The sequence below is a fragment of the Theropithecus gelada genome, chromosome 2, assembly GCF_003255815.1.
Source record: "Theropithecus gelada isolate Dixy chromosome 2, Tgel_1.0, whole genome shotgun sequence".
Lineage (NCBI taxonomy): Eukaryota > Metazoa > Chordata > Mammalia > Primates > Cercopithecidae > Theropithecus > Theropithecus gelada.
In genome coordinates this window covers 149,646,489-149,669,884 of record NC_037669.1, presented here as the reverse complement: position 1 = coordinate 149,669,884, position 23,396 = coordinate 149,646,489, and the positions used below count along the sequence as shown (strand labels likewise).

The 23,396-nt window shown below is 40.3% G+C and overlaps 1 protein-coding gene across 2 annotated transcripts in view; it reads left to right on the top strand.

Moving 5' to 3' along the window:
* Nucleotides 1–23,396, top strand: part of PLS1 (plastin 1) — a 111,493-nt gene that overhangs the window by 14,964 nt on the left and 73,133 nt on the right. Inside the window, exon 1 of one of the 2 annotated variants that reach the window (XM_025377652.1) lies at nucleotides 12,278–12,453. The exons of the other annotated variant lie outside the window; for it this stretch is intronic. The gene's annotated coding sequence lies outside the window, so the exon portion shown is untranslated. Of the gene's footprint in view, nucleotides 1–12,277; nucleotides 12,454–23,396 lie in introns of those variants that run through there. 2 annotated transcript variants of the gene reach the window in all.

Here is a 23,396-nt window from a genome sequence, read left to right as displayed (position 1 = left end):
TTTTTTTTTTGAGACGGAGTCTTGCTCTGTCGCCCGGGCTGGAGTGCAGTGGCCGGATCTCAGCTCACTGCAAGCTCCGCCTCCCGGGTTCCCGCCATTCTCCTGCCTCAGCCTCCCGAGTAGCTGGGACTACAGGCGCCCGCCACCTCGCCGGGCTAGTTTTTTGTATTTTTAGTAGAGACGGGGTTTCACCGTGTTAGCCAGGATGGTCTCGATCTCCTGACCTCGTGATCCACCCGTCTCGGCCTCCCAAAGTGCTGGGATTACAGGCTTGAGCCACCGCGCCCGGCTAGGCTTTTTTTTTAAGCCTTTTGCTATTTGTTTTAATTAAGCCTCCCTGAAACTGTATGAAGTTGGTATTATTATCCTCTTAACTTTTTAGCTATGAAACCAAGACTCAGAAAGGTTAAATCACTTGTTTAAGGTGATATAGTTAGTAAGAAGCAGACATTCTCAAGAATTCTAACTCTAAAGCCAGCGCTCTCAATGACATATTATGCCTCTCTAGGTACTGAAATATATGTGTAAAAGTCGTTAGGCCATTTTTTATTACAATGTAAGAAAACAGAAGTAAAGATTAAAAAATTATTTTTCCTAAGAAACAAGTATGTCATTGAAAGAGGAATTTAGCAAATAAGTGCTTGAATAGTTCTCACTGGTTTAATTTTAACTAGTTTCTGTCCATGAGAAGAACAATCAACTCCAACTCAGGATAAACAGCATGCTGGGACCTTTCCCTTTTCGGAACTGAATTAACACTGATAATCAGGGCCGGGCTGGATTTACAGTATAGTGATGTATCGTGTCCAGTGCCAAAATCGTAGTACAGATACATTGTATTTGTATATAAGGTTTACAGAATGCTCTGTTGTATGTGATAAGTTATGTGAAAGTGCTTCGTGACCTGCAAATCATATTCCAAAGGGATCATCGTTCATCATCCTGGTGGCTCATTCCACTGTAGATAGAGCCTTAGTCCGACCTTCATTGTTGCTTTAGCTGGATCAGTAGAAAAGGTTAGATCTCAAGTAAAGATAACTGAAAGAATCCTAGTGGACTATTTAAAATTTCCCTTCACCAGCCAGTTGTGGTGTTGTGCACCTATAATCCTAGCTACTCAAGAGGCTGAGGTGGGAGGATCAGTTGGATCCCAGGAGCTGGAGTCCAGCCTGGTCAACACAGCAAGACCTTGTCTCAAAAAAAAAAAAAAAAAGAAAAAATAATCCCTTATTTAATTTTGAGCCTGTTTTATTTTTAATTTTTTTTTTTTTGAGACAGAGTCTCAGTCTGTCGTCCAGGCTGTAGTGTGGTGGCACAATCTTGGCTCACTCCAACCTCTGCCTCCTGGGTTCAAGCAATTCTCCTGCCTCAGCCTCCTGAGTAGCTGGGATTACAGGCATGTGCCACCACACTCAACTAATTTTTGTATTTTTAGTAGAGACAGGGTTTCACCCGTGTTGGCCAGTCTGGTCTTGAACTCCCAACCTCAAGTGATCCACCCGCTGCGGCCTCCCAAAGTGCTGGGATTACAGGCGTGAGCCACCGTGCCCGGCCAATTTTGAGTCTGTTTTATGTTGAACCAGGAGAAAAGGACTAAAGACTCTATTCTCATCCTGGGAAGTCTGAGAAGAAAGAGAAGTAGGATCAGATACAGTTTATTTTTCCATAAGTTCTGGTCTTAGGGCTGGGCGCCATGGTTCATGCCTGTAATCCAGCACTTTGGAATGCCAAGGTGGGCAGATCACTTGAGGCCAGGAGTTCAAGACCAGCCTGGCCAACGTGGTGGAACCCCGTCTCTACAAAAAATACAAAAATTAGCAGATGTGGTGGCTAAAGCCTGTTACCCCAGCTACTCAGGAGGCTGAGGCAGGAAAACTTGAACCTGGGAGGCGGAGGTTGCAGTGAACTGAGATCATGCCGTTGTACTACAGCCTGGGTGATAGAGCAAGACTCTGTCTCAAAAGAAAAAAAAAGTTTTCAACTTAAAAAAAGAAAAGAAAAAAGATAAGTTCTGGTCTTAGAAGGAAAGAGGTATGAAGGAGAAGGAAGGATTTTGAAAAGAAAATATTATTTACCTTGATGCTGACTCACTAATCTAATCTTGTGAGCAAAGACCAGGAATTCAAAAGATACCAACACTTGTGCCACCCTGGGGCGTATCTCTTGCTGTAACACTGAGGTCATAGGATGGCATAGTAGTATTTTCAACCAGTTCATTGTACATGCAAATAACAGATGATTCAAGACAGGAAAAGATCTTTGTACACTTTTATTGCACTGTGATTGTTTCCTGTTCCATAAAAATTCTCCTCTGAGCTACTCTGTAGTAGAGCTTATTGCTAAATGAAGAGGACTAGCAGGTGACAGGGTCTTTCCAAAAACAACATACTTTTATTTGCTTTATGTATAATTAAAAATTAGGTGCACCATAAAATTCTATATTTGGTACCTTCTGATTATGGAATTTCTGTCCTGTAACAATACAGGATATGGCTACTTTTTGCTTCATTAGTCCAGATCTTTTAAGGAAGTAGAAATGTTAAAAAGAGGATTGCCTTTTTATTTTGAGTCCCTTGACCATCTCTCTCCTCACCCTCTGTGAGTCAGGCCACTTTGGGATTTGCCATTTGTTCATGATCCGTACAATTACAGCTTCATGACTGAGAATGGAAGCAACCACCAGCTGAGGAGGAAAAAGAATACATATATTCTTTCTCTCAACAGCACCATACCATATAATTTCAACGCAGGGATAGCTCAGGAAATTAGCAGCGGCAGGCAGTAGAGCTTACACTTAACTACCAAGGGTAGAAAGGGTGTGTAGAAGGCGGTGGTCATTCAGGTATGCTCTGTGGAAGAAGGCAGTGAAAGAATGAGGATGGCAGGGAATCACAAGGCCTGCGCCAGACTTCAAGGTTCACATGTTATCTAGAGGGCACAGCAGCCCTGGCTTAGCCCAGTGTTACCATATAGGAATGTGGGTGCAGTATTGCCGGACATTCCGATTTTAAATGAAAAAATAGAAATCTGAACTTTATGCTAATCTCCGAATTTTTATATTTTTGCTCCAAAATTAAAAAAAAAAAAAATCCAACACTCAATGAGCCACAGAGGACATGTGTCCAGGCAATGTTTGGCCCATGGGTGCCATTTTGTCCCTTTGACAGCCAGGAGAGGCTCTTAGTTTGGTGAAGGAGGAGTTATAAGAGCCTGTGATGGGTACCCCAGGAGTATGGCGGCTATAGAGTGTGAGACCTGGCCTGGGCTCCACCTGCTACTTTCTTTTTCTGTTTTGTGGAGGAAGGTGTGTTTTAATTCTGCTTAAGGAAACTCTTTTGCTCTCTAGATTTCCTTCCTGGAGAAAGAGGGGTTGGAAGTGTTGAATGCTGTCGGGGACTTCAAGAGCTGGGTGAGGCTGGGCAGTGGTAAGGCAAGCCTGGCTAAACTATGGGTTTCAAGGCAGGGTGTCATTTGAAAATTGAACAGAAAATTGAACAGACAGAGAAGCATCCATCTGCAGGATGTGGGTAGGGTGGGAGAACACAGAACAGAAACAGAGCTTCCAGACCCAAGGATGGAAAATGAGGGTAGAGTGGGAGTAGTTAAGAGGTGCCCAAGGCACTGAAGAATAGCCCCAGGTCTAGGTTTAGTTGTGGGTGGGAAGGAAGCTGTTGAGGCAGCCAACGTGGTCTGGACAAGTTAGTTGTTGATGATTGACCCAGAGAAGTGATGTAGGCTGAATTTCTTGAAGATCCTATATCTTCTCTCCATTTACATTACTTTGGTGGTAAAAGCATGTTCCACAGGAGCAAGAACATTATTCATTGTATACAGATGATATCATCTGGCTTCAGCATTATGGCTGAGACAAGGGAGGGTCACTGTGCTTCCAGAGTGAGGTCACAGACTTTGGAATTCCTGGTTATCTTCCCGATCATCCCACAATCATGATCATGATGGATACTCTTGAGGGCCTGATAATTCAGACTCTTCTTCCTTTTATTTTTTGAACCAACTGAGAAATAGATACAGGTCTCTCAAATGGAGTTTGAAATGTCAACTTTATTCTTGGTGGAGCGGGACCAGGATTGCTGCCTGGGTCTGTGGCCAAATGTCCTTCCTAATATTGTTCTTCCCAGAAGCTTAACGTCTACTCACCACATCCCCAGGAAACCTAGTGAACAATTGCCTTTGGGTCTTTTACCATGTGAAGGAAGAGGAGAGCTTGTGTCCTGAGGACAGGCAGGTGCTAAAGAGGGAAGGGGCAAACCATGTAAGGACAGTGATGTTTAGCACTTTACCCTACCCCGCTCAGTAAAAACCACTTTAGCTCCATTGAGTATAGCAGTGGTTTTAAAAGTGTGGCCCCCAGACAAGCAGCATTAGCATTCCCTTGAAGCTGACTAGACATGCAGACTTTTGGTCTCCATTCCAGACAAACTGTATCAAAGATTCTGGAGGATGGACCCTGGAGTCTACATTTTAACAAGTCCTTTTGGTGATTCTATTGCATTTAAAGTCTGAGAACTATTGCAGTAGAGGAATGAGGTTCAGTGGGCCCAAGACACTTACTGTCTCTCCAGTGAGGTAAATCAGTTCCCATTTTATGGAGGAGAGAGAGAGAAGTGCAAAGAGGCCAGAAGTGCTGCTTTGACAATAGGTCCTCATGGAAACATAAAGATAAGGGTTTCCCCCAACAGATAATCCTGCCCTGTAGTCTGGAAGATGATAGTTTGAGAAAAAATAGCAAGAGCAAACATGAAGACTTTCTTCAGATGCCCCTTTTCTTATTAATGTTTTCTACCTTTTCTATAAAGGATAAGGTAGAGAAAAAACAATGGTGGAGGAAGACACACTAGCAGGAAGAGAAAGAACACTAAATGATATAGAAAATAATAGGTATTATATTTCTTCCTTTACAACTAATCACTTACTTTTCTATATCATTAATTAAATTTTTAGTCTCTATCGCAAGAACAGAAAACCAAACACCGCATGTTCTCACTCATAGGTGGGAATTGAACAATGAGATCACTTGGACTCAGGAAGGGGAACATCACACACCGGGGCCTATTGTGGGGATGGGGGAGGGGGGAGGGATAGCATTAGGAGATATACCTAACGTAAATGACGAGTTAATGGGTGCAGCACACCAACATGGCACATGTATACATATGTAACAAACCTGCACGTTGTGCACATGTACCCTAGAACTTAAAGTATAATAAAAAAAAAAATTTTAGTCTCTGATTTGTTTTTCTAGTTGTGACCCCAACAGCAGGCCATTTGACTGTGATCATGTCAGCATGGACTGCAGTGCTATTTACTTTTTGTATCTATTAATTTTCATGTTGAATTGTGTGTACTGTTTAGTGACACAATTATTATAATTGTATTATTATTATTATTTTTGATGGAGTCTCGCTCAGCCACCCAGACTGGAGTGCAGTGGCGCGATCTCAGCTCACTGAAACTACCGTCTCCCGGGTTCAAGCGATTCTCCTGTCTCAGCCTCCCAAGTAACTGGGATTACAGGCACCTACCATCATGCCCGGCTAATTTTTGTATTTTAGTAGAGATGGGGTTTCATCATGTTGGCCAGGCTGTTCTTGAAACCTTGACCTCAGGTGATTGTAAGCCCAGGCCTCCCAAAGTGCTAGGATTACAGGCATGAGCCACTGCACCTGGCCAGTGACACAATTATTTATGTCCTTCATATTCACCTGGATTTGAGATTATTTAAATTGCTTTGTAACCTTGAGTAGGTCATTTAATTGCAGGTTCAACAGTCTTCAAATCACAATGGACCCTATCCCAGTTAGCCACTAAAATAGCCTGTGATGGCAAGCTCTTGTCACAATAATCCATATAGTTGGCATTTCATATTTTAAGGTTAAAAAATGGATACATTTCCAAAATGTTGTGATTAGGAAGTTTTTTTGTTTGTTTGTTTGTTTGTTTTTTTTGCTTTAGCCAACGTTTTTAGAGGTTTGGAATAAAATTATGCCCCCTTGGGTACATGTAGCCTTAACTAGACATGGATGCCAATCTCTTGTAAACACGCTCAATTCCTTGCAGTCCAGAATGGAAGCTTGTTTCCATTAAATGTTTAGTCTTTGCAGATACTCCAGGAATGAAAAATGCTAAAGAATTCAAGCTGCCTCTGATTTCATATGAAAATGGAATTATAGTGGTAGTGATCATAGTAACTGAATGGTTACCATGTTCCAAGAACTGTGCTTAATCTGTCATAACTCTGTGGGCAGGTAGGTATTTCATTCCTTTTATACAGATGAGGAAACTGAGGCACAGAGAATGTAACTGACTTGCCCAAAGCACCCCATCTGTGCTTGAGAAACAGGAGCCGACTCAAATCCAAGTCTTCTCATATCAAAGCTATGTCCTTAATCATCTGGGCTGCTAGATGGGCTAACTCCTGACAAGATTTGCACTTGGGGCCTTGATCAGCATAGCAGAGGTCTCGGGTAGTTGGTGGGAGAAATGGGGAGTGCTTCAGCAATATTAACCATTTGTTCGAGGAAAAAGTTCAGAAATACTTATTTTAGATCTCATTCAGATTCCTAGGCCCCATCCTAAAACTTCTGAATGAGACTCGTTGGGTTGAGACCCAGGAATCTGCATTTAGAATAAAGTCCACATGTTGATTTTATGACTAATGAAAACCTACACCTGGCCGGGTGTAGTGGTTCAGTCCTGTAATCCTAGCACTTTGGGAGGCTGAGGCAGGTGGATCACTTGAGGTCAGGAGTTCAAGACAAGCGTATTCAATATGGTGAAACCCCATCTCTACTAAAAATACAAAAATTAGCCGGGCTTGGTGGCATGCACCTGTAATCCCAGCTACTCGGGAAGCTGAGGCAGGAGAATTGCTTAAACCCAGGAGGCAGAGATTGCAGTGAGCCAAGATCGCACCATTGCACTCCAGCCTGGGCAACAGAGCTAGACTCTGTCTCAAAAAAGAAAAGACAATTACTGCACCTAATTTCTAGGCATCATTTCATGTCTATTTCAGTAATCTGTGGGGTCCAGTCTCTCAGGAAGGGTTAAGACAGAGGTATTCCTGCTCATCATCATTGGCAGAATCTAGAGTATTTTTATTTTTGTAGTGTTTTTCTTTTTAAGCTCCTACACTAAATATTTGACTAACATCTAATACGTATATGTTATTGGAGGGAAAATGTATTTAAGGAGAACTGTAAAATTGACATTGATCTCTCTCCTCAAACAAACTCTGCCTACCCCCGCCCTGCTGCATCTCCCAAATGATAGCTGTTCTCTCGTGGATAATCCAAGGCCAAGGTGATAAGAGCATTCCATTCTGAATAAAACTATCCGAGCCTGTATTAGCTTTCTATTGCTCCCATAACAAACTTCCACAAGTTTAGCAACTTAAACAGTACAAATTTATTATCTTACAGTTCTATAGGTCGGAAGTTTGACGCAGGTCTCACCAGGCTAAAGTCAACACAGCAGGACTGCATTCCTTTCTGGAGGTTCTAGGGGAGAATCGTTTTCATGGCTCATTGGGTTGCTGGCAGAATTTAGTTTCTTTTGGTGGTAGGCCTGAGATCTCCGTTTTCTTCCCGGATGTAAAGGGAAGGCCATCCCCAGCTTGTAGAGGCCACCTGCATCCCTTGGCCCATGGTTCCTTTCCTTTGTCTTCATAGCCAGTGACAGTGGGTCAAGCCCCTCTTACACTTTAGTTCTCTGCTTTTAAAGACTCATGTGATTAGGTTGGGCCTGCCCAAATAATCTAAGACAATCTGCCTCATCTCAAGGCCCATACCCTTAATGAACATCTGCAAAATCTGTTTTCCCACATAAGGTACCATATTCATAGGTTCTGGGGATTAGGATGCAGGCATCTTTGGGGGACCGGGTATTATCCTGCCTGCCACAGATGCATTGTCTGCCTTTGTTGACAAATAAGATAGCGGTGGTTATCACTACCAGCAGGGCTCCAAGCATTCATGTTGATGTACATAAGAAAATGTGACTTAACAGGATATCTTTCTAAATAGAAAACATTTCAGGGCCAGATTCCAAAACAAATAGTTTTGAAAAGGATGTTTCAGGGCTTTTGTGTAGTCAAGCAGAGCTGCCACAACATTTGTCTCTGTGAGTAGGAAAGGAAGGTAATTCACATTGAGCCTGCTTCTCTGGTAGCTTGGATTCAGAAAAAAAATTCTGATATGAAATAGGCACACCCATTCAGCCAGAATATTTGCTTTTTGTGACTCATTGCCTACCATATGCTCCCCTGCTTCCACACCTTTGTTCATGCACTTTCAGCTGCTTGGTGTGCCCTCTGTCTACCAATTTATCTATGATACATATTTGTGACAAGTTTTGACACCTACTTATTCTAGGCAACATTTTCCAAGATGCTAAAAGTATGGCATCTACTCATTTTCCTCAAAAACCGAAGTAAAATGCTAAAAATAATCCATGTCATCTGCCAGATTTCCAAAGGCTGTTTTTGAGTTCTTCTCTATGATGTTTTCCTCCATAAATGTGTTCAGCATTAAAGAAACCCCTGCAGCATCTTGGCTATAGTGAGTACTTAGTAACTACTTACTGAAGTACTAAATTTAAGTAATTGGTTATATTATCTTTATACCAAAAGTCTGCAAGATGTATGTATGTATTGTGTCCTTAGAATATTCTAAACAAAAGAACATTGCTAAGAGTGTTTCATATAAGCAAGTAAAACTGGGATTGTTAGAGGTGAGGTTTCCAATTCATCTTTTACTAAATATGTTAATTCATGTTCAGTCAGATTACTCAGAGGTATAATGAGCAAGGGAGTGGACTTTTTTCTTCTATTTTTAAATGTGATGTATAGTATATATGCAGAAAAACATAAAAATTGTGTGTATAGATTGATGAATTTTCACAAATGACTACTCCCACAGTCAGCACCCTATTGAGAAATCAGAATTACTCCTGGCTCCCCAGAAACTCTGACTGCTTTCCAGTTGCCGTCATTCTCAGGGGTCATCACTACTCTGATGCTTCAGAAGTTTAAGAAGTAGACTTTTTTTTTTTTTTTTTTTTTTGAGGCAGAGTCTTGCTCTGTCACCCAGGCTGAAGTGCAGTGGCATGATCTCGGCTTACTGCAATCTCTGCCTCCCAGGTTCAAGTCATTCTTCTGCCTCAGCCTCCCAAGTAGCTGGGATTACAGGTGCCTGCCACCATGCCCGGCTAATTTTTTTGTATTTGTAGTAGAGATGGAGTTTCACCATGTTGGCCAGGCTGGTCTCAAACTCCTGACCTCAAGTGATCCACCCACCTCAGCCTCCCAAAGTGTTGGGATTACAGGTGTGAGCCACCGTGCCAAGCCTGAGAAGTAGACTATTTTTAAGATACAGAAAGATATTCTCACAGACGATATGACAATCTTAGAAACAAATCTCTAAGCAAATGTTTATGGGTTTGTAGAGATTTTTTAAAATGTGACTCTTGCCTTGAAGGTGCATTTAAACATGGAATAGTAAATTCTTTTCTAAATGTTCTTGCTTTATCAAATAATTTGAATTACATATACAACTTTGACTCAGTTTATTATTCTCCAGTATTTATTGAGTACTTGTGATGGTTCAAAATATTCATAGGCTGTTAAACCTGCACCATACAGGCCATGTGCAGTAGCTCACACCTGTAATCGCAGTACTTCGGGAGGACAAGGTGGGCAGGTCACTTGAGGTCGGGAGTTTGAGACCAGCCTGGCCAACATGGTGAAACTCTGTCTCTACTAAAAATACAAAAATTAGTTCAACACGGTGGTGGGCGCCTGTAATCACAGCTACTCGGGAGGCTGAGGCAGAAGAATGCTTAAACCTGGGAGGGGCAGAGGTTGCAGTGAGCCGAGATTGTCCCCCTGCACTCTAGCCTGGGCGACAGAGTGAGACTCTGTCTCAAATAAATAAAATAAAATAACAAACAAGAACTGAGCCATATCCTTGGCCCTGATCAGTGACTTGGCACTATATCATTTTCTACATAGTTGTTATTGAGATCAAATTAGAAAATTTTTCAGTATTTTTTTTTGGAATTTTGGTTTAGGCTCATAGTGGATATTGAAGAAGAATATATTGTCAGCAAAAGTGGCAGTCTCCATACTGTACATTTTAACTGTCTACTGTGACATTTACCGACAAAGGGGAAATTGAAATGGCTTGTAACAGAATGGAATGGGTAAACTCTTAGAGCAACTGGATTCACAGCTGTAATGTCCCTCATTCCCCATCTACCCTCTGTGTTCAAGGATGTTTGCTGAAGCATTATTTCTAAAAGTAAAACATAGGAAACCACCTTAGTTAGCAACCTGAATGCTTAAATAAATCATGGTATAATCACAACATGGACTGTTATGAAGCATGAAAGGCATACTTTCAAAAACTGAAAACTTTAGTATTAAGTAAAACTATATACAGCAAATACCAATTTTGTTTGGAAAATTGTATATTCAAACACATGTACATAGAAGAAAGATTGAAAATTTATAACATTTTGGCCTTGGTTATTTCTGAATGGTGTGCTTGAGAACAATTTAGATTTTATTATTTTCCAAATATTTTTAATTCTGCATATTGCTTTTCAACAATCAGAAAATAACCACACAGGATCCATTTTTATAAAAGGACACATAGGGCAGATAATTGGTTTTTCCTGTGAAGTGAAGTCCTACAGGAAATCAGAGCAAATACATGTTTAGTCAAGAGGTTAGCAGAACTCCATGCAACAGCAGCAGGACTACAGCCATCCACAGGTGGTCTCCTTGAAATAATGGAATTTTCAATGCAAAAAACATTAATGTCACCTCATCCAACTTTCCATGTAGGGATTCCCAAAGACAACAGCCTGTGCACCTCCAAAATTGACTCTGAGCTTTTGGACACACAGGTCCAGTGTTCCGGGTGTAGAACCTCACTGTTCCAGTCCAGGTTGTCTCTGGACCATGTGGACAGAATATTTCCTTACATTGGTGCAGAATTTGTCTCCTGGTATTTCTGCCAGTGGTTCTCACTCTACCAGCTTGTGGCCATAAAGAGCAAGAATAAGCCTTCTTCAATACAGATGTCCTTTAAAATATTTAAATATGAGTGTGTATTTTTAACATTCATTGAGGTATAATTTAGGTATGCTAGACTCTACCCATTTAAAGTGGACAACCAGCTGTGTTTAGACAGGTATATACAGCCACCAAATCACCACCACAATCAAGATGTAGAACACTTCTTTTCCTCCAAAGCCGCCTCGTGTATTTTGCTTTCCATCCCTCCTTTCACCCTGTTCCAAGCAGCCTTTGTTCTGCTGTCACCATAGGTTAGTTTGTATTTTCTAGGGATCGTGCAGTACTGTATGTACTTTAAACAAACAAACAAAAAAAACTGGCTTATAAAAGTCCCTAACTTTTTCTTTCACTTTATGAAACAGTTTTATAACATCCATTCTTTACCTTTATGGAGCCATCATAAAAGCTGTTTTAGACTTTCCTTTCAGATAATTAACCAGACAGTGAAAATGCATTATACATTTTGCAAGTGAAACTGTTCTTGCCTCACTTAAATGGTAGTATTGGACTATAACCCTTGGGGCATCTTCTGGTTTTAACACTGTATGATATTATAACATGTTTTCAGTTACTATTCAAAGATAATTTTGGATATTTGCTTGAAATCAGTCCAGTGACTCTAATTGAAATTCAGTAAGATGTTAGGGTTTGTTTGTTTGTTTTTGGTTTTACAGTTTTCTAATTATTTCTGGGAATTAATTCTTCATGATTTTTTACATGGTGAAAACAATATTGGTATTTTCTTCTCTTTTTTAAGAGATAGGGTCTTGCTATATTGCCCAGATTGGAGTGCAGTGGCTATTCACAGGAGTTATCATAGCACACTACATCCTTGTTCTCCTGGACTCAGGTGGTTCTCCTGCCTCAGCCTCCCAAGTAGCTGGGATTATAAGCACATACCACTGTGCCCAGCTTAACATTGCCATTTTTGAATTAAAGTGACAGAGGAACATTTATAAAAAGAATATGGAAGCTCATAGGTACTCCCATTCCATAGGAAGAAAACCTGCTTGGGTAAAATCTAAGTGGTAAGGTGAATACAACAATATATTTTCAGCTCCCCAGCTATAATCAAATGGAAATGATTACGACATCCACATTTTTGTCTCTTGATTTTTTTTTATGGTTCTAAACCACACCCATGTTGCAGGTTGGCCTTTCTACTGAGAGTAAGTTCTGTCGAGATTAAAATCTGTAGTAATAGGCAGAACACTTCTGTGTGGAATTGCTTCTTTTCTTTGGTCAAACACCAGCTTTGGGAGAGGATAGACACAGCTTAGGAAGACTGAATTTTAAGTCTTCTGAACTGTTTTTCTGGACTCCCAAATCTCAAGTGATAAGACCAGCAGAAGCAGGTATACAAAAATTTCTCTCTGTCAATAGCAATAAGACAGCCTCGGATTCCAGTTTGCTTTTTCATATAATTGTTAGACTGAGAAAAGCACCCTCATAGTATTTCTTTTTTAAATGCATTGTTGCTTTAGGACTCTAGATGGCTTTGCATAATCAATGTAACTAGGAACCTTGGTGTGAAGATATAATGCTTAATTCTCTCTTCATTTTTCTGTTTGAATACTTTCTTCTATAAGCACCACTGGTTAGAGAAGAAAGGACTGTTTTGGTTTATTCGGGGTTGGATAAAAATATTAGACTCATAATTCTCGGCTGGGCCTTGATTTTCCTTTCAGAAATGGATATAAGTTGTTAGGAGAATGCTGAAGTGACTGAATGTACTCTTTCTGTGCCATCTAGAATGTGTGTGTATTATTGCCTGGAAACTTGATGCTTTCAGTCTGATGGAAACAGCTCTTCCAGTCTATAGTTTAATTGTGGATAAGCAAAACTCCGCTTTTTTCCAGAGAAATTTCACAGATTATAAGACATAGTAATAGAGGGTATCTCCAGTACTAGGAATGTAATAAGATTCTGTCTAAGCAACTGCAGTCTGAAGAAAATATCTAAATGGAAATACATTCTTTATCATTATATTTGTTCTTCAGCATTTCCAAGTACCAAAATGTACTTGGGGATAACAACTTTGCTTAAAACCTTTTCACGGTTTCATTGAATTTGGGAAGGGCCTGAAAGCTTTCAGAAAGATGATTTTCTTATAAATAGTGTACAAATAAGCAAGTTGCTCTTTCGTGAACATTTTTAATGGTTTCTGAGGCTGGCCAAAAAACTCTCTGTCTTTACCCTACGCAGCCCTAGAAGCTGTAGCAGCCTTACCTTAAGTTCTTTTCTTAGTAAAGCAGAAAATGAGCAGTTCCCACCCTGTGTAAAGCTGAGAAGATCTTGAATGATGCATGTCGAGGAAACTTGGATACTGATACTGCTGGCAATTTATATAGGCCCCAGTGCCAAAGAATTAAAGACTCTGGAGTTTTCTTAAAAGAGGCCAGCTTTTAAAAAGTTATGTTTTCTTTTCCCAGTGACCTGAGCTCTTAAACCTAAGTAGAGAATTAAGACTTGCTCAGTTTTGTGAAGCAGTCAACTTATTTGTATGCACCATAGAATACTCTGTGGCTCTTGTTAGAGAAGTGAACACATTGTGACCAATTAACCATGGAAAGTGAGTGCCATGGGAACATGTTATGTAGTTAAAACAAAACACATGGCTTTCTTAGGAACTGGAATTGCCTTTCCTATATTATACCTGGAGTCCAACAAAGGCTATGCCTTTGTGCCAGTCCTTTTATAATGAATCAACCAATTGCTCAATTGTATTCTTGTGGAGGAGGGGGATAACATTCCTTTATGATCCCCAGTTTAGATCAGTTTACCACCCAAAGCATGATATTTGATTACCCTTATTATGTTTCTTTGCATAGCTACAAATGTTACTAATGGTGTGGCCTTGTCTAGCCATTTAAAAAAAAAGTCTGCCTCTGTGATGACTTAACAGTCAGTGCTGTAAAAGGCACTATTGCTTGGAACCCTGGAAATATGAGCCCAAAGAGAATAGAGCAGCACTTTGGGGTTAGGGATAAACTGCAGAAACAAACCTCTTAAACTCCTGAATATGCCAGTGAGTGCCTGACTGCCTACTTTTTCTTCTAAGTGCTGATTTTAATCTCTAAAGCTCCCCGGGTCTGGGCCTCAATTGCTTTAAGAATTATAAAAGTTTAGCTACCATTTCTGACTATGTGACTATGTTCTTCTATTAGAATTGAGGTTTCTAGGGTTCCCTGTTTCTCTTTCCTTCTAAATGTTTCCAACTCAGTTATTGGCATTACAGGAAAAACAAAGTGTTGTCAGAAGCTACTAAATGCTTATCCCTGTGTCTACCTACTCCAGCTGAGATGGGAGGTCGAGATGCTTCTCCTCACATGTTGGAGCAGTGGTTCCCAGGCTTCTGGAATTTGTAGCTCATCAGTAACAACATGTTGTGCATATACTACTTGCAAGGTCTATATTTTTAACTTTTATATACTAAATATATGTGTTATACATGTTCTACTTAATGTGTAGGTTATATATACTAGGGTATATATGAAGATAAATGCTGCTGGATGTGGTGGCTCATTCCTGTCATCCCAACACTTTGGGAACTGAGGCAGGTGGGTTGCTTGAGCCCAGGAGTTCAAAACCATCCTGGGCAACACGGCAAAACCCCATCTCTACTGAAAATAGAAAAATTAGCTGCGTGTGATGGCATACGCCTGTAGTCCCAGCTACTTGGGAGGCTGAGGCAGGAAGATTAATTGAGCCCAGGAGTTCGAGCCTGCAGTGAGCTGTGACTGTGCCACTGCACTCCAGCCTGGATGACAGAACAAGACCCTGTCTCAAAAAATGAATGAATGAATGAATGAATGCATGAATGAATGAATGAATTCATGCATGCATGCTACTCAGGAGGCTATGTCTTCCTATGTTGGGATTACAGGCATGAGCCGCTAAAACTAAACTTAAAGGGATAAGAAGGGGAGCTCATAGAGATTGTGGCGCATAAGGCGTGGGACATAGTTTTAGCAACAAGAAGAGTGGGGATGATGGAAAATCAGGAAGAGGGTATCTTAGCAAACACATGTTAATAAGCAATGAGACATGGATTTGTTTTGTTAGGGAGGATGGAGGGGGAGGAGTCTAGAGCAAGCGCCCTCGCTGCTGCTGTTTGAGTGCTCTCTACATCACTAACATTGTGCTGGGTGTTTTTTGTACATTATCATTTCATCCTGGCAGCCAATCATAAAGTAGGGTTTAAGATGAGGAAACTAAGGCAGACAGGAGTTAAATGAAAAATAAAAACATAAAATAAGATGATTTTTAAAATCTATTGTTAATTGGAAAGACTTTATCATATCATTAACTAATATCTCGTACAATATATGCACAAAATACTGTTTATTAATGAGTGAGTATAAAGTTGTATTTTATATAATCTCGATAATTTTGACTTTTTTGCCCAACATGCGATCACACTGCTCCTCTTTTGTTTTCTGATGTAGCTGATGAAGACTCCTACTAAGATTAGAGGTGTGTGTTCTATTGTTTTCTTATGCTTATATGATTTGTATTTTTTACAGTCTCCAATTGCTTTGCAGACATATTTTTAAAGCTACTTGCTTATTTAGTGAGTGTAGCTTTGGTGTCAACGGGGTTATATAATCTGTTAATCCACTCAACCAGGCATGCACAGACTGTAGAACATCACAAATGCTGGAAGCGAAAAAGGAATGACAGTCACTGTCCAGGCTCTTTGTGGACTGTCTACTCCTCTCTTGGGATATCCCTTGAACTGTTTGCGTCATGGGATCTGGTCATAAGGACCAACTTAGGATTCTACTGAAAATATACACATTAAATATTTGTAAAGCTAATTTTGTTTCCTTATTTTTAGTTTTAAAAATATACATTGTTCTTATATTTACTTCCTACACTCTGGTAGAGATCATTGTTCTTGGTGACTCTTGTCTTCTGAGTAGACAAGGTTGTGACCTCAGTTTTCTCATCTGTTAAACAGGGAGTTGGACTAGATGACTTTTTAGGTGTTTGGGGAGGGGATTTTTTTTAACCACATTTAGTTTTGTACCTACTTTTTTGTACTGGCATATGCCTATTAACTCATCCTTCTAAGTAACACTCACTGGTTGGAAGTTTCTGTAAGGAATAATGTTCAGAAATAGGAGTGACATATTAAGGTTTGCTTTTTAAGTCAAGATTTTGGAAATATCTATTACACCCAAAATGGAACTTGAAAAGCTTTCTTACTCTTCAAGGCCCATCCAGTTTAAACCCTATCCTCTCAGGATAATTTTTGTCAGACCCATGTTTGAAGCATCTGCTATCTGTTTTTTTTCTTCTATAGAATTCTGCTTGTACATTCATCAGTAGACTTGAATTATGGTTGTATGTGTACATGTTTGCTTTCTATGAGGCACAGCTGTTTATTGTTTGTTTTGTTTTTGAGACAGTGTCTCGCTCTGTCACCCAGGCTGGAGTACAGTGTTGCTATCAGAGCTCACTGCAGCCTCGACCTCCCAGGCTCAAGAGATCCTCCTGAGAAGCTGGGACCATAGGCATGTACCACCATGTCCAGTTAATTTTTTTAAGACTTTTTTTTTTTCTTTTAGAGACAGTCTCCCTGTGTTGCCCAGGCTGGTCTTGAATTCTTGGCCTCAAGCAATCCACCCGCCTTGGCCTCCCAAAGTGCTGCAATTACAGGTGTGAGCCACCATGCTGGGCCAATCATATTTTAGATGTTTAGAAAAAAATGAGGATTTGGAGTTCAGTTAGAATTGAGATAGTAAAAAGAACCACGTACAGGAAGAATTGTTTTGTAATCCTCTATACTGAGTCATCTAATTTCAATGTCTACATAAAAGAAGCTCAGATCTCTTTCTTGAATATCATGTAGAAAGATGATACCTTGGTTCCCTTGAGAACCTGATTCATGACATCATTGCTTTTGGCCATTCAAGAGTCATTGTGGTTTATTGAAAGGAACATGGAACTGGGACTCGGGCACACTGGAAATACTACCAGCTTTGACACTTACTAGTGGATGACCTAGGCTGTTTAGCTTGATCCCTCTGAACCTGTTTCCTTATATGTAGAAATGGGAATAAAGATGGGTCCTAGAACTGAAAATACAGTGTGTGTGCGTGCGCACACGTGTGTGCAGTGTACCTGTGTGCATGCACACATGTATGTGTATAAATTTATGTAGTGTAATATTATTTTTATTCCCATTTTACATGTGAGGAAACAGCTAATAATTCTATAATATGTAATATTCAGTCCTGTTCCTTAGCTCACTGGGCTGATGTGAAAATCAGATGTGATAATACATCTGAAAGTGCTTTATAAATTAGAAAACATTTAAATCTGAAATGTAATTTACCTTGATAATGGCACCTGTTACTTATAATATCATGGTGGCCTTCCTTAGTCTTTGGTTTTAGGCCACCATGAAGAATCACTTTCAAACTTACTTCTTTCTTTCACAACATTTGTCATTGTTATTAGCTGAGAATAAAATATCTAGTGAATTTTTACTGAGACATTCATACTACCTTATGACTTAATGAAAAAACCCATCACTTTGAAACAAACAAAAAACACTGGGTCAGCCGATTAATGCTACTTTAAATAATGAAGTTAACTAAAGTAAAATATTCTAAGATTTCAAGAGTTGTATAGAGTCAGACTAACTCTGTAAGCAGAATGACTAAATTCTCTTATGGCAGGTCCAGAGGGGAAGCTTCCTGGACCCATCTTTATATTAAATAGTGATAACGTGGACTTTCACACACTTGTTTCAAGTTTGTTTCAGTATGACTCTAGTTGTTTTGATGTTAATGTGTGCCTACTAACTGAGTGGTGTTGGGCAAGTTAGTTAACCGTAGTGAGCTTGATTTTATCAGTAAAAATAGATATAACAACTACTGCTTTTGGGGGCTGTTTTAAGGATTGGAAATTTTTTTTTTTTTTTTTTGAGATGTAGTCTCGCTCTGCCGCCCAGGCTGGAGTGCAATGGCATGATCTTGGCTCACTGCAACCTCTGCCTCCCAGGTTCAAGTGATTCTCGTGTCTCAGCCTCCCGAGTAGCTGGGATTACAGGTGTGCATCACCATACCTGGCTAATTTTTGTATTTTTAATAGGACGGAGTTTCACCATGTTGGCCAGGCTGGTCTCGAACTCCTAACCTTGTGATCCGCCCGACTCGGCCTCCCAAAGTGCTGGGACTGTAGGCATGAGCCACCGTGCCTGGCCGGATTAGAAATAATTTATTTAAAGTTCCTGGCAAGTATTCATCAGAATTCTGGTTAGCACACATGTGTATGAGGAAACTCACTGGAGACCTGGGAAAGAACTGTTGGGAAGGATTAGAAGGAATAGTGCTTAGCACTCACACAGACCAGGAATAGTGCCAATTCTTACCAGCCACACGGTAAAAAACCATATAGTAATGTACAGGTTATTGGGTACTCAGAGCCCTCTTGCCTCAATCATGGGGAATAATTAGCCCACAGACAGTGTGGTTTCTCAACCTCAGCACTATAGGAATGTTAGACTTGATAATTCTTTGTTTTAAGGGGATCTCCTGTGTATTATATGATGTTTAGCAACGTCTCTGGCCTCAACACACTAGATGCAAGTGATGCCTCCTTTTGTGAAAGTAAAAAATGTCTCCAGACCTTACCAGATGTCCTCTGGGGAGCATAGTCATCTCCTGTTGAGAATCAGAGCCCTAAACTCACTTCTGCCCTGGTCCTGCCTAATGAAGCTTAAAAGCAAGACCTAAGGGTCAAACTCTTTCCAAGAATTTAACTGCATCCAAGAATAAAGATCAAGAATGGTTATAGGGCTTCCCCCTACCTACAAAAACAGAAAAAAAAAAATTTAAAATTTTGCCCTGGCAAGGTGGCTCACACCTGTAATCCCAGCACTTTGGGAGGCCGAGGCAGGTGGATCACTTGAGGCCAGGATTTTGAGACCAGCCTAGTCTCATGGTGAAACCCCATCTCCACTAAAAAGACAAAAACTATCCAGGCATGGTGGCAGGTGCCTGTAATCCCAGCTGCTCAGGAGGCTGAGGCGGGAGGATTGCTTGAGCCCAGGACACAGAGGTTGTAAGTAAGTAAGTAAGCTGAGATTGCACCACTGTACTCCAGCCTGGGCATCAGAGTGAGACCCTGCCTCACAAAAAACCAACTCTAAAATACAAAATCTTGGCCGGGTGCAGTGGCTCATGCCTATAATCCTAGCACTTTGGGAGACTGAGGCAGGCAGATCACAAGGTCAAGAGTTTGAGACCAGCCTGGCCAACATGGTGAAACTCCACCTCTACTAAAAATACAAAAATTAGCCGGGCATAGTGGCGAGTACCTGTAATCCCAACTACTCGGGAGGCTGAGGCAGGAGAATTGCTTGAAACCAGAAGGCAGAGGTTGCAGTGAACCGAGATCACGCCACTGCTTTCTAGCCTGGGCAACAACAGTGAAACTCTTCTCAAAAAAGAAAAAAAAAAAATCCCAACGGACCTTGAATATCCAAAGCCATCTTGAAAAAAATAAAGTTACAGAGTGTACACTTCCTGCTTTCAAAATATACTACAAAGCAGCAGTCTGATATCAAGATGGTATAGTACTGGCATAAAGACGTATATATAGACCAATGGAACAGAATAAAGAGCATGTAAATACACACACACACACACACACACACACACATACACACATATATATGGAGAGAGACAGAATATCAAATGATCTTTGAGAAAGGTCCCAAGACTTACATGTTGGGGCAGAGACAGTCTGTTCAACAGATGGTGTTGGAAAATTGGATATCCATATGCAAAACAATGAAGTTGAGGCTGGGCATGGTGGCTCATGCCTGTAATCCCAGCGCTTTGGGAAGCCGAGGCAGGTGGATCACCTGAGCTCAGTGGTTTGAGACCAGCCTTGGCAACATGGCAAAATCCTGTCTCTATAAAAAATACAAAAAATAATTTTAAAAAAAGGCCGGCATGGTGGCTCAGGCCTGTAATCCCAGCACTTTGGGAGGTCACGGTGGGTGGATCACTTGAGGTCAGGAGCTGGAGACCAGTCTGGCCAACATGGTGAAACCCTATTTCTACTAAAAATACAAAAATTAGCCAGCTACTTGGGAGGCTGAGGTAGGAGAATCGTTTGAACCTGGGAGGTGGAGGTTGTGGTGAGCCAAGATCATGCCACTGCACTCCAGCGTGGGTGACAGAGTGAGACCCCATCTCAAAAAACAAAAACAACCAAAAAATCCCAAAGCTGGCGTGGTAGCGTGTGCCTATGGTCCCAGCTAATTGGGAGGCTGAGGTGGGAGAATTGCTTGAGCCTGGGAGGTTGAGGGTGCAGTGCACCAAGATCATGCCACTGCAGTCCAGCCTGGGCAACAGAGTGAGACCTGTCTCAAGAAAAAAAAAAAAAAAAAAAAGGACGAAGTTGAACCTTAAACCATATGCAAAAATTAACTCAAAATGGATTAAAGACCTAAATGTAAAACCTAAAACTCTTAGAAGAAAACATTGGGTGAAAGCTGCAGGACACTGAATTTGACAATGATTTCTTGGATATGGCATCAAAAACACAGGCAACAAAAGCACAAATAGACAAATGGGACTTCATCAAACTAAAAAGCTTCTGCACATCAAAGGAAACAATCAGTAGAGTGAAAAGGCAACCTTAGGTGTGGAAGAAGATACTAGTAAATCATATGACTGATAAGGGGATAATATCCAGAATATATAAAGAGATCTATAATTCATTAACTAAAAACAACCTAATTAAAAAGTGGGCAAAGGATTGGAGCAGATGACATTCCAAAGACGACATACAAATGGTCCATAAGCATATAAAAAGATGTTCAATATCACTACAAATGGTCCTTGACTTACAGTGGTTAGACTTACAATTTTTTAACTGTATGATAATGCAAAAATGATAGACATTCAGTACACTCCTCCACTTACAATGGGGTTATGTACTAATAACCCCATCACAAGTTGAAAATATGTCAAAAGTGAGTTTTCTGTGCACTTTCATCATCAGGATATAACACTGTAAGTTGAAGAACATCTGTATTCATAAGAGAAAACAAATGTGCATCAAAATTGTAATGAGGTATCACCTTATGCCCATTAGGATGACCAACAGCAAACAAACAGAAAATTTAAAAAGTGTTGCTGAGGGGATGCAGAGTAATTGGACCCCTTTTGGGAATGTAAAATAGTGTAGCCATTATAGAAAGCAGTATAGAGGGCCCTCAAAAAATTAAAAATAGAATTAACATATGATCCAGCAATTCCACCTCTAGGTATATATTTGAAAAAATTTAGAGCAGGATCTTTTTTTTTTTTCCTTTTTCTGAGACAGAGTCCTGTTCTGTTGCCCAGGCTGGAGTGCCGTGGTGTGATTTCAGCTCACTGCAACTTCCACCTCCTGAGTTCCAGCAATTCTCCTGTCTCAGCCTCCTGAGTAGCTGGGATTACAGGTACACGCCACCACGCCTGGCTAATTTTTATATTTTTAGTAGAAATGAGTTTCACCATGTTGGCCAGGCTGGTCTTGAACTCCTGACCTCAGGTGATCCACCTGCCTTGGCCTTCCAAAATGCTGGGATTACAGGCATGAGCCACTATGCCTAGGCTAGAGCAGGATCTTAAAGAGATATTTGCATACCCATGTTCACTGCATCATTAGTCACAACAGCTAAGACGTGGAAGCAAACCACATGCCTACTTGCAGGTGACTAGATAAAGGAAATGTGGTATAGAGATACAATGGAATATCATGCAGCCTTTAAAAAGAAAGAAATCTTGTCATATGCTACAACATGGATGAACCTCAAGGCCTCATTTTGCTAAGCAAAATAAGCCAGTCACAAAAGTACAAAGACTGTATGATTCCACTCATATGAAGCATGTAGAGTAGTCAAAATCACAGAAACAAATTAGAAGGGATTGCCAAGGGCTGGGGAGAGGAGAGAAGGGAAGTTAGTGTTTAATGGGTATAGAGTTTCAGATTTGCAAAATGACAAAGTTACAGAGAACTGTTGTATGACAATGCAGTATAATTAACACTACTGAAATATATACTTAAAAATGGTTAAGAAGGCTGGAGCAGTAGCTCACACCTGTAATCCCAGCACTTTGGGAGGCTGAGATGGATGGATCACCTGAGGTCAGGAGTTCGATACCAGCCTGGCCAACATGGTGCAACTCTCTCTACTAAAAATACAAAAATTAGCTGGGCATAGTGGCTACACCTGTAATCCCAGCTACTCGGGAGGCTGTGGCAGGAGAATCACTTGAACCTGGGAGGCGGAGGTTACAGTGAGCTGAGATTGCACCATTGCACTCCAGCCTGGGCCACAAGAGCGAAACTCCATCTCAAAACAAACAAAACAAAACAAAAACAAGGTTAAGATGGTAAAATTAATGTTATGTGTTTTTTACCACAATAAAAAAAGTTATGGGAATGCAAAACTGTTACCCAACAAAGTAAACTTTACAGTGTCTTTTATCCAGTAAAAAATTACCAGACATGCAATGAAGCAGGAAAATGTTACCCATAACTAGAAGGGAAAATCTGTGAATCAAAACTGACCCAGAACTAATACAGTTATTAGACTTGTCAGACAATGAAATTAAAATGTAATTAGCGCTATATTACTTATGCTTAAGAGAGTTAAGTGGAGACATAGAAAATATTTTAAGATACCCAAATCAAGGTAAGAGATAAAAACACAGCATCTGAGATGAAAATACACTGGACAGGATTAAGGGCAGATTAGACATTGCAGAAGAAAAGATTAGAGACCTTGGAGACATAACAATGGCAGCTGTCTAAAGTGCAACCAAAAGGAAAGAACTACAAAAGTACTTAAAATAGCAGTAATCTGCATGATAACTTTAAGTGGTCTAATATTTGTATACTTAAGTTCCCTGAAGGAGGAGGGAGGAACAGAAGAAATATTTGAAGAGATCATGGCTGAAAAAATTTTCCAAATTTAATGAAACCTCTAAACCCAAAGATCCAAGATGCTCAATGAACCCCAAACAAAAGCTATATGAGGAAAACTACATCAAAGCATAATTGTTTTGTTTCAAATCCACTGATAAGGATAAAAATCTAAAAGAACCCGAAGAAAAAAGACACATTACATAGGAAGAAAGGTAAAGATGTTGTAGATGTCTTTTGCTTGTATTCAATTGAAGTCTTTAACTATGCTTGTGGATTTACCTATTTCTCACTGCAGTGCTGTTTAAGTTTTGCCCAAGATGGTGTAGTATAGATAAGATAGTGGAGGAACATCATT